Here is a 9,975-nt window from a genome sequence, read left to right as displayed (position 1 = left end):
TCCTGTAGTCTGACAAAGACTATCTCTCCCAAACATCTGTGATATGTCCACTGTGGTAAATCTGCATAGGAAGCAAGGGCATTGAGCCCCTAACCCTTTCTTTTTGCAGGAATATTATTGCAATCTCATTAATGTGTTGGGAGGGCCCCAGTTGGAATCTGTGAGCAGAAAGTGATACCAAGGGCCCCAGAGGGGCACACACCGTGAGGGTCTGGGCTGGGACCTGTGATAAGAGCCTCAGTAGTTACAGAGGAAGGGGGTTAGGGAGGGTGGAGCTCATAACTGAGGCTGCAGCCCCTCTCAACCAAGCCACCTTGATGTAGTGGTGTGCTTTGGGTATAAAGCCTGAGTCAAACATATGAATTAAAAGAACTATAACTTTAGGGGACTTCCCTGGTGGTCCAATGGCTAAGACCCTGCACTCCCAATGCAGAGGGACTAGGTTCAATCCCTGGTCAGGGAACTAGATCCCCCATGCTACAACTAAGAGTTTACATGCACAATGAGGACTGAAGACCCCACGTGCCACAACTAAGAACTGGCATGGCCAAATAAATAAATCTTTCCAAAAATGCTATAACTTTAGAACCTAAATAAGAGACACTCCTGTGACTCAAGAGGATATATCAGTCAATTAGAGAAGGTTATACTATAGTAACAAAAAAACTCCAAATTCTCAGCAGCTTACAACAGTAAAGGTTTATGTCTTAGTCATGTTACATTCTGGATGTGGTTTCACTCTGCTCCATGAACTCTTCTCTCCAGGACTCAAACTAAAGGAGTAACCCCACATTGCCAATTTTGTGGCAGAAGAAAAAGAGAGTGATGGCTCTTGAAGTTTCTGACAGGAAGCAGCTTGTGTTACTTTTGTTTCACTGGCCAAAGCAAGTCATAGGGCCAAGCTGGACATCAGCGAAGTGAAAAATACAACCCTTTCACAAGGAGGGTAAAGACAATCTACCACAGAGAGTTCTAGACCAATGAAGGCATTGCTATGGCAATGATCACAACTATTTGAGACTTTTTTCAACTGTGACGCCATATAATGGCAACAGAAACAGGGGCAGCAACATCATCATTGGACCAATAAGACTCTAGAGTTCTTTGCTTGGGATTTGGAGGCAAGACTGTATGTTTGGACTGAGTAAGCCTCTGAGGTTATTAGAAAATTCAAGGGAAAAGACATCTTGAGTGGAAGATACTGGACTTCCGGCTAAAAGGCAGGATTGTGGGTACTTGGAAATTTCAAAGAAGATGACTTTGCTTGTACACCAAGTTGGGAAGGCAATTCCTAACAATTTTATGCAAAATCAAGAAGGTGAAGGTGGTTTATGGTTATACAGTTAGCAATCAATCCACAGTAACGCATGCCAGATAAGCCCTATTAAGCCCTTCATATGAATTACTTTAATCTACACAAGAATTTGGGGCTTCCCTGGTGGCTCAGTGGTAAAGAATCTGCCTGCAGTGCAGGAGATGCAGGTTCGATCCCTGGTTCGGGAAGATCCCCAGGAGAAGGAAATGGCAACCCACTCCAGTATTCTTGCCTGGAGAATTCCATGGACAGAGGAGCCTGGTGGGCTACAGTCCATGAGATAGCAAGAGTTTGATACAACTTAGCGACTAAACCACTACCACCACCCACACAAGAATTTATAAGTAAATAGTATTCTTCCTTTATTTTACAGAAATTAAGATTTAGAAAGGTGAAGTATCCTTTCCAACAGCTAGCAGGTGGCAGAGCTCTGATTCAAACCCAAACCTCTTTAGCTCCAGAATTTTCTCTCAAAACCAGATTTGCTTGCCTCCCTGTGATGCCCTTGCTCTGACATCATCTCTTCAGCCCTTTTCCTCTACTAATTTGACACCATTTCCTTTTTCGCGTCTTTGCCTGTTTCCTCTTGGACACTCCTGCTACTGCAATGCCAGGAGCCTCTCCAAACAAAGATCCCCATTCTCTGTCTCCACATCCTGAAAGTTGAAATGTTTAAACATGTCTGGGACCAGCCCAAAAGGTCAAGGTTGTCTGCAGCGTCCTGGCTTCCATGCCCTTCCGTCATTTGCCAAGACTGGCCACCTACCTGCCTCTAGTCCATCTCCGAAGGCAACTCTCTGCCCCCAGTTCTGCACTGGGAGCACCCAGCTCTGCTAGGAAAGGGGCAGAGCCCCAAAGTAGACCCTCCAGCAAGTGCACAGTGAGCACAGGCTAATTTGTCCTAATTCACAAGGAGAGGTCCCATTTCTAGAAGCAAACCTATTCAGCAAAGAACAACACAGGAATTTTAAAATATTGAAAATACTCCAAGTGCCAGAGTCTTTCTGTGGCAGGCCCGGATTGTTCAAGGCCTTAAGCAGCCCCACACTTGGCATTTGGAAAGTTAGCAATTACTGCTGCCTCTGAACAAATGGCATGCTAACGTTTACCCTTTGAAAAGTGACCGTATGCTTTGAACCAAAACTGGGAAAACACTTTGCTGAGAGAAGTTTCTCTTCTGATTTGTGAGTGTACTTAAAAGAAAACTCCCCTGATGGCCTAAAAATACTATTATATTCGGGTTTTGCATTCAACAAAAACCCTTGTATAAACAAAAATGTAATTCTATAAACTTGAGATTGTGGGCCTCCCCCTAGTTACTCTGTCAAGGCAGGCTTACATCTGGAAGCCTTCTCCTAAAGTAGTGCTTCTCAACATGTAACTGCCTATTACATATGCTTTAAATTGAATTTCCTGGATTCTATTCCAGATTGAGGGCTGTAGAGCAGGGGGTTCTGTCATTTCTAACAAGCTTTCTAAGAAATTCCCACTGAAATTTGAGAACCACTGCCCTAACTAGTGACAGGCCAAAAAAAGAGACTAATGAGCTCATGTGAAATGGAAGTTTTAGAATCCCCTAAATGCCTATAACTTCTCTAAAAAAAAAAAAAAAAAAAAAGTCCATGCCATTTCTTGCAAAAGATTGCTGGTTTGTGGCCAAGATGGAATGGGAAGACCCTGAACCCACCTCTTTCCACAGGTATACCAAAATCACAACTACTTACAGAAGGGAATTCATACAGCTCAACATCCAACAAACAAAAAACCCAATTAAAAAATGAGCAGAAGACTCAAATAGATGCTTTTCCAAAGAAGACATATATTAAATTGCTAGTGTGGTATGTATATTCAATAAATATTTTCTAAATCTGAGCTGATCCAGAAGATGAAATCAGAAAGGGAATTCTGGGATAGTTAATAGAAGAAAGAAAGAGTTGAGAACCTGGCTCTGTGTCCTCACAAGGCCAGTGCGCCCCCAGGGATGAAGCTGGAGAGGAAGTTGCAGTGTCCTCGGGCTTGGCCACATCCCAGTGGCTCACTACTGTCTCTAGCCACATAAATCCTGCCACAGTGTTCAGAGACAGAATCTTGACCTGGTGAGAAGCAGAGCAACAACTGTCCAAACTCAGGTCTCCTCGGTGTTAAGATGTTGACACATTAATGCGGAAAGTGTGCAGCCCAGACTCAAGCACCTATGTTCTTGCCTCCTTCTAAGAGCAAGGAGCATCAAATGTATTGGGGTGTGCATAAGTGTTACCAGTGATCAAAGGTCTTCTGTTCCACTCTGTACACATCCTGACATCATTTTGGCTTTCAGCTTTCCCACTTCCCTTGGTCTGGCATAAAGAAGGCCCAGCTGTCAGTTCTTGGCACTGCTTGTCCTCCAGCCTTCATAGGAACCTAGATTTCCTATAGAGCAAGGAGAATAGGTAGCTGACATCCCCTTCACTTATCAGGGATTGAATTACCAGTGATGCTGTAATTTGCCATGAAGTATGAAGCTTCTTCACAGTGTCCTGGGCTGAAAATAGGAGGGAAAGTAGGTGAACAGAGTTGGGATCTGACCTCAACTTTGGGCTCTGTGGATCCAGCATGGACAGCGGGCTTGGGGATAGCCTCTCTGACACTTAGGAGCTTACTACCACCATCACTACCCACCACCACCGTCACCACAGCTTAGGGAAAAGGGGAAAATAAGAACATCTACAAGTTTAGGTCCTACACATAAATTTGGAGGCTTGTGGGGCCCCGCAGGCCTGCCACTACCAATGTGTGAGTAATACAACCGCTATCTCAGTAGAAGGCACTTCACTTCGAATGTTGAATGGTTACCATTGAATTCCACTAAAATCCCATCAGTTATCAGGGCTTTACAAGAGCTCCTAACAAATAATGATAACTTACTCTTATGGTTTGAATTGTATTACCCCAAAATTCTTATGTTAAAGTCCTAACCCTCTTAGAATGTGACCATATTGGAAATAAGATCGCTGCAGATGTAATCATTTAAGATGAGGTCCCTAGGGTGGGCCTAATCCAGTGACTGGTGTCCTCATAAAAAGATAAATTTGGACAGATACAAACATACACATACTCTGCACCATGTGAAAAGACACAGGAGAAGATGAACATACACAAGCCGGAGGGAGAGGCCTCAAATAGATCCTTCCTGATCAGCCCTTAGAAGGAACCAACCCTGCCGACTCCTGATTCAGACATCTGGCCTCCAGAAGTGTGAGACAACATACTCCTGTTGTTGAATTACTCAGTGCTTGGTACTGTGTAATGCTATCCCTAGCAAATGAATACTCTCAGCATTGAGAAATTCTCACTATAAATCATGATCACTTATTTCAGTTAGCCCTACAATAGCCTGATGAGTCAGGTACTTTTAAAAATCTTTATTTAGTTATTTTCTTTGGCTGTGCCAGGTCTTAGCTGTGGCATGCGGGATTCTCAGCAGCATGCAGGATCTTTAGTTGTGGCACATAGGATCTTAAATTACAGCACGAGAACTCTTGGTTGCAGCACGTGGGATCTAGTTGCCTGACCAGGGATTGAACCTGGGCCCCTCTCATTGGGAGCACAGTCTTAGCCACTGGACCACCAGGGAAGTCCCTAGGTACTTTTTTTTAATCCTCATTTTTCCAAACAAGGCCTCTAAGGTTATGAAAGGTAAGAAACTTGCCCAAAGTATTACATCATGGAGCCAAGATTTGACTTCTGCTGCCTGACTTTGAAAGCCCTGTTCTTTTCTATACCACCCACCACTGCCTTAGGAGTTATGAATAATGCTGTCGTGGGAACCAGGCTCACGTGAGCTCTGCCTGGTAGTTGCACTCCCCGTGTGGACATGCTCAACTCACTGTTGTCAACTCAATGGATTTCCTGACATGCCACTGGCATGGACCACACTTGGCAGTTTCCAGATGGCCACGCAGGATCCAGGGTGGACAACAGGTCAGCAAGGGCTAACAGATGAGATCCAGCTAACAGGATTTGGCAAGAAAGTGGGGCCAGTATTCATGGACCTGACAGGCTCAGTCATGGATCTACAAGGTGGATGGTACTGGGGACCAAGAGAAGCCAATGAGAATTCCATGCAAGCAAGAAATAGATGGGTAGTTATTAGAAATTGAACCTGGAGAGGAATAAGTACAAGACAGGGGCAGAAATGCAGGATCTGGGATCCACAGAGATCAGGGAGGCTGAAATTCAAGGCCGAAAGGTGAGGACAGGTCACAGGAGCCCCTCAGGGAAGATGTTGCTCAAAGTCAGAAGTAACTGTTCTCTGAGGCTGATGTCCATGGGCTTGACTTTGGTGGGAACAACAAAGAGAAGAGAAGAGGCTTTTCATCTAACTACTGGAGAAATAACTCCTCATGTGCAAATGAAGCAAATGGGGGAAATCTTGCATAAGGCAGTTGCCCAGCTGCAGGCTTACAGCCATCCTGAGTTTCGCTTGGGGTTCCTCTGCTGCTACTAGGTCTAGTTCACGTCCAAGGTCATGAAGTCTTTAACAGCTCCAGACAGAACATACTTTCCTCATTTCTCTTCTGATTGTAGGCCCTGACTTCCTACAAGATAGGGTACCCAAACGCCCAGCCACTTCCCGAGTGTTTCTCAGACACTATCAATGGGCCACCACTACTTCCTGGAGTGTCTCGGGTCCCAGATATGAGCTTATGGGTTCATCATTTGGGACCAAGGCCAGCCTTCAGGAAGCTGGTGGCAGGGGACTTGCTTCCCTTCTGGGTTCTACTCACCCATGTTCACACTGCTGCAGGACTTCCTCACCAACCTTTTGTGGGACACGGATAAACATTTTGAATATCCTTAGATGTATATTCTAATCCAATATACATTTTGAAAAAGCAAAATTTTATGAGTAGCAATGTAATTCTTACAGCTCCTTGGGATAAGTTTAATGAATAATATCACAAGAACCATAGAGAAATTCTACATTTTGATCCAGTAATAGCACCCTTGCAAAGTCATTCTAAGGATATATGCACAAGAGATGAGGAATATATTCATTCATAAATTTAGTAAGCTTGCCAAAGATGTGAGGACCTGTAGAGAGGTGAATGAACCTAGAGCCTGTTATACAGAGTGAGGCAAGTCAGAAAGGGTACATCAAACATTGTATATTAATGCATATATATGGGATCTAGAAAAATGATACTGATGTTCCTATTTACAGGGCAAGAATAGAGACAGAGACATAGAGAACAGACCCGTGAATACAGCAGGGGAAGGAGACGGTGGGACGAACTGAGAGAGTAGCGTTCACCTATATACACTACCCTGTGCAAAACAGATAGCGGGAAGCAGCCACATAACACAGGGAGCTCAGCCCAGTGCTCTGTGATCATCTACAGGGGTGAGATGAGGGGTGAGATGAGGGGTGGGATGAGGGGGGCTCGGGAGGGAGGAGATATATGTATACTATACCTGATTCACGTTGTCGTACAGCAGAAGCCAACATAACATTGTAAAGCAATTATCTTCCAATTAAAAATAAATTACAATTGTAATTAAAAAATAAATTTAATTAAAAAAAAGATGTTAAAAAAAAAAGATGTGAGGGCTGTGTGGCAGGATCACTATGCAGGACACGCATATTTCATCTTGCCAGCAACCTTGGACTCCCCTTTTCATTTTTCCACCCACATGGTCTCAGAGGCTCCAAATCCACCCCCCTACCACCACCATTATAAAGAATAACTCTGCTCTCCACAACTCCTTCCCCAACATTCCTCCACTCAAACCTGCCAAATGCTCCATTCAATGCACTCTCATTCCCCACTCCAGAGGAGGCAGTGAAAAGTGGTTATTCTTAGCGCAGTTTTTTATTCCTTCCCTCACATATACTATGGAAATTAAGCAGCTATTAGAAAAGAGGGAGGATTAGATCTGTATGTGCTGACATGAGCAAAAGATGTCAATGATTTATCATCAAATGAAAAAACAAACAAACAAATAAGCTTCAGGGTCATAAATACAGTGTGATACATGTATATCGCACATCTGAGATACATTTAAGCCTCAAGATCCATGAGGTCTGGCAGGCTGCAAGTCAAACTGTTAGCTGTTGTTTATGGGGGAAAAATGGGATTAAGGTTATAAAGGAGAACATTCTTCTTCTTCTTTTTTTTTTTACTCCATACTGTTTGAACTTTATTTTACAATGAAAATGTGTTAAATAAATAAAGGAAAAATAGTCACACTCACAAAAAAAGAAAGAAAGAAAATGTGTTGACTGTGTAAGTCAGAAAGAAAATATGTAGGACTTCAGCATGGGAAAAGTGGCCAAGGATTGCCAAGGCCCTGCCCTCTAGGAGAAGCAAAAAAAATTTTTTAAACATAGTTCTTTTTTTTAAGTATTTATTCATTTATTTATTTGGCTGCATGGATCTTATTTGCAGCATGTGTGATCTAGTTCCCTGATTTGGGATTAAACCCAGGCTCCCTGCATTGGAAACATGGAGTCTTAGCCACTGGACTACCAGGGAAGTCCCTTGGAAAAGCTAATTTTTACCTTCTGCTAGTTTGTTCATTTATCCTCAACTGCCCCAGGAAGCCAAGAGAGGGTGGTCTCTTCTGTTAGAGGCATTGCTTGGGGAGCCAGGCTGGACACTCTTCCTTACTGCTAAGTAACAACCCTTCTCCTTCAGCCTTCCCAGATCACTCACCCGCATTGCACCAGGGTAGGATGGGACCCAGAAGACACCTCCTTGATAGGTTCTCCTTTCTCCAGTGAGAGCCATGCCCCAAAACCTGGGGTTCACCAGGACCATAAGCTCCTTTTTGACGAGGAGAGGTGAAGGGATTCTGAGCCCCTGATATACCTCCTCACCTATCTTGGCAGGATTGATCAGGCTTGGCTAATACCAACCAGTAACCCTGAATGAAAACAGAGCCTCAATTAGGAGCTGTGGGATTTGGGGGAAACTATTGCATCACTATGAACAAAGCTAGTGGAGGTGATGGAATTCCAGTTGAGCTATTCCAAATCCTGAAAGATGATGCTGTGAAAGTGCTGCACTTAATATGCCAGCAAATTTGGAAAACTCAGCAATGCCCACAGGACTGGAAAAGGGCAGTTTTTATTCCAATCCCAAAGAAAGGCAATGCCAAAGAATGCTCAAACTACTGCACAATTGCACTCATCTCACATGCTAGTAAAGTAATGCTCAAAATTCTCCAAGCCAGGCTTCAGCAATATGTGAACCGTGAACTTCCTGATGTTCAAGCTGGTTTTAGAAAAGGCAGAGGAACCAGAGATTAAATTGCCAACATCCGCTGGATCATCAAAAAAGCAAGAGAGTTCCAGAAAAGCATCTATTTCTGCTTTCTTGACTATGCCAAAGCCTTTGACTGTGTGGAGCACAATAAACTGTGGAAAATTCTGAAAGAGATGGGAATACCAGATCACCTGATCTGCCTCTTGATAAATCCGTATGCAGGTCAGGAAGCAACAGTTAGAACTGGACACGGAACAACAGATTGGTTCCAAATAGGAAAAGGAGTTTGTCAAGGCTGTATATTATCACCCTGCTTATTTAACTTATATGCAGAGTACATCATGAGAAATGCTGGACTGGAAGAAACACAAGCTGGAATCAAGACTGCTGGGAGAAATATCAATAACCTCAGATATGCAGATGACACCACCCTTATGGCAGAAAGTGAAGAGGAACTCAAAAGCCTCTTGATGAAAGTGAAAGAGGAGAGTGAAAAAGTTGGCTTAAAGCTCAACATTCAGAAAACAAAGATCATGGCATCCGGTCCCATTGCTTCATGGAAATAGATGGGGAAACAGTGGAAACAGTGTCAGACTTTATTTTTCTGGCCTCCAAAATCACTGCAGATGGTGACTGCAGCCATGAAATTAAAAGACGCTTACTCCTTGGAAGGAAAGTTATGACCAACCTAGATAGCATATTCAAAAGCAGAGACATTACTTTGCCAACAAAGGTTCGTCTAGTCAAGGCTATGGTTTTTCCAGTGGTCATGTATGGATGTGAGAGTTGGACTGTGAAGAAGGCTGAGCACCGAAGAATTGATGCCTTTGAACTGTGGTGTTGGAGAAGACTCTTGAGAGTCCCTTGGACTGCAAGGAGATCCAACCAGTCCATTCTGAAGGAGATCAGCCCTGGGATTTCTTTGGAAGGAATGATGCTAAAGCTGAAACTCCAGTACTTTGGCCACCTCATGCGAAGAGTTGACTTATTGGAAAAGACTCTGATGCTGGGCGGGATTGAGGGCAGGAGGAGAAGGGGACGACAGAGGATGAGATTGCTGGATGGCATCACTGACTTGATGGACATGAGTCTGAGTGTACTCTGGGAGTTGGTGATGGACAGGGAGGCCTGGCGTGCTGCGATTCATAGGGTCGCAAAGAGTCGGACATGACTGAGCGACTGATCTGATCTGATCTGATTGAACCTTTCTGAGCTTTAGTTTCCTCATCTGTAAAATGGATATAATGATATCTACCCTGATATCTTCAGGGTAGATATTTTAAAAAAAAAGAAAACAGAGAGCCTTAGTTCTATCCACTATGCCTCAACTCATAGGAAACAAAGGTAAGTCAACAGGTTATCACTTTTAAACACGTGAATGGATCAGGGGAAGAAGAAGCCTTGAATGTCCTG

The 9,975-nt window shown here is 43.7% G+C and overlaps 1 non-coding gene across 1 annotated transcript; it reads left to right on the top strand.

The window, feature by feature from the left end:
• The first annotated feature begins 390 nt into the window (after window positions 1-390).
• Window positions 391-463, top strand: TRNAG-CCC (transfer RNA glycine (anticodon CCC)). The gene has a single exon. It is a non-coding gene; the product is annotated as a tRNA-Gly (tRNA).
• Window positions 464-9,975: the final 9,512 nt, after the last annotated feature.

Source organism: Bubalus kerabau, chromosome 15 (genome assembly GCF_029407905.1).
Source record: "Bubalus kerabau isolate K-KA32 ecotype Philippines breed swamp buffalo chromosome 15, PCC_UOA_SB_1v2, whole genome shotgun sequence".
Lineage (NCBI taxonomy): Eukaryota > Metazoa > Chordata > Mammalia > Artiodactyla > Bovidae > Bubalus > Bubalus kerabau.
The sequence above is the reverse complement of the archived record's forward strand: the minus strand, read 5'-3'. Positions and strand labels throughout refer to the sequence as shown.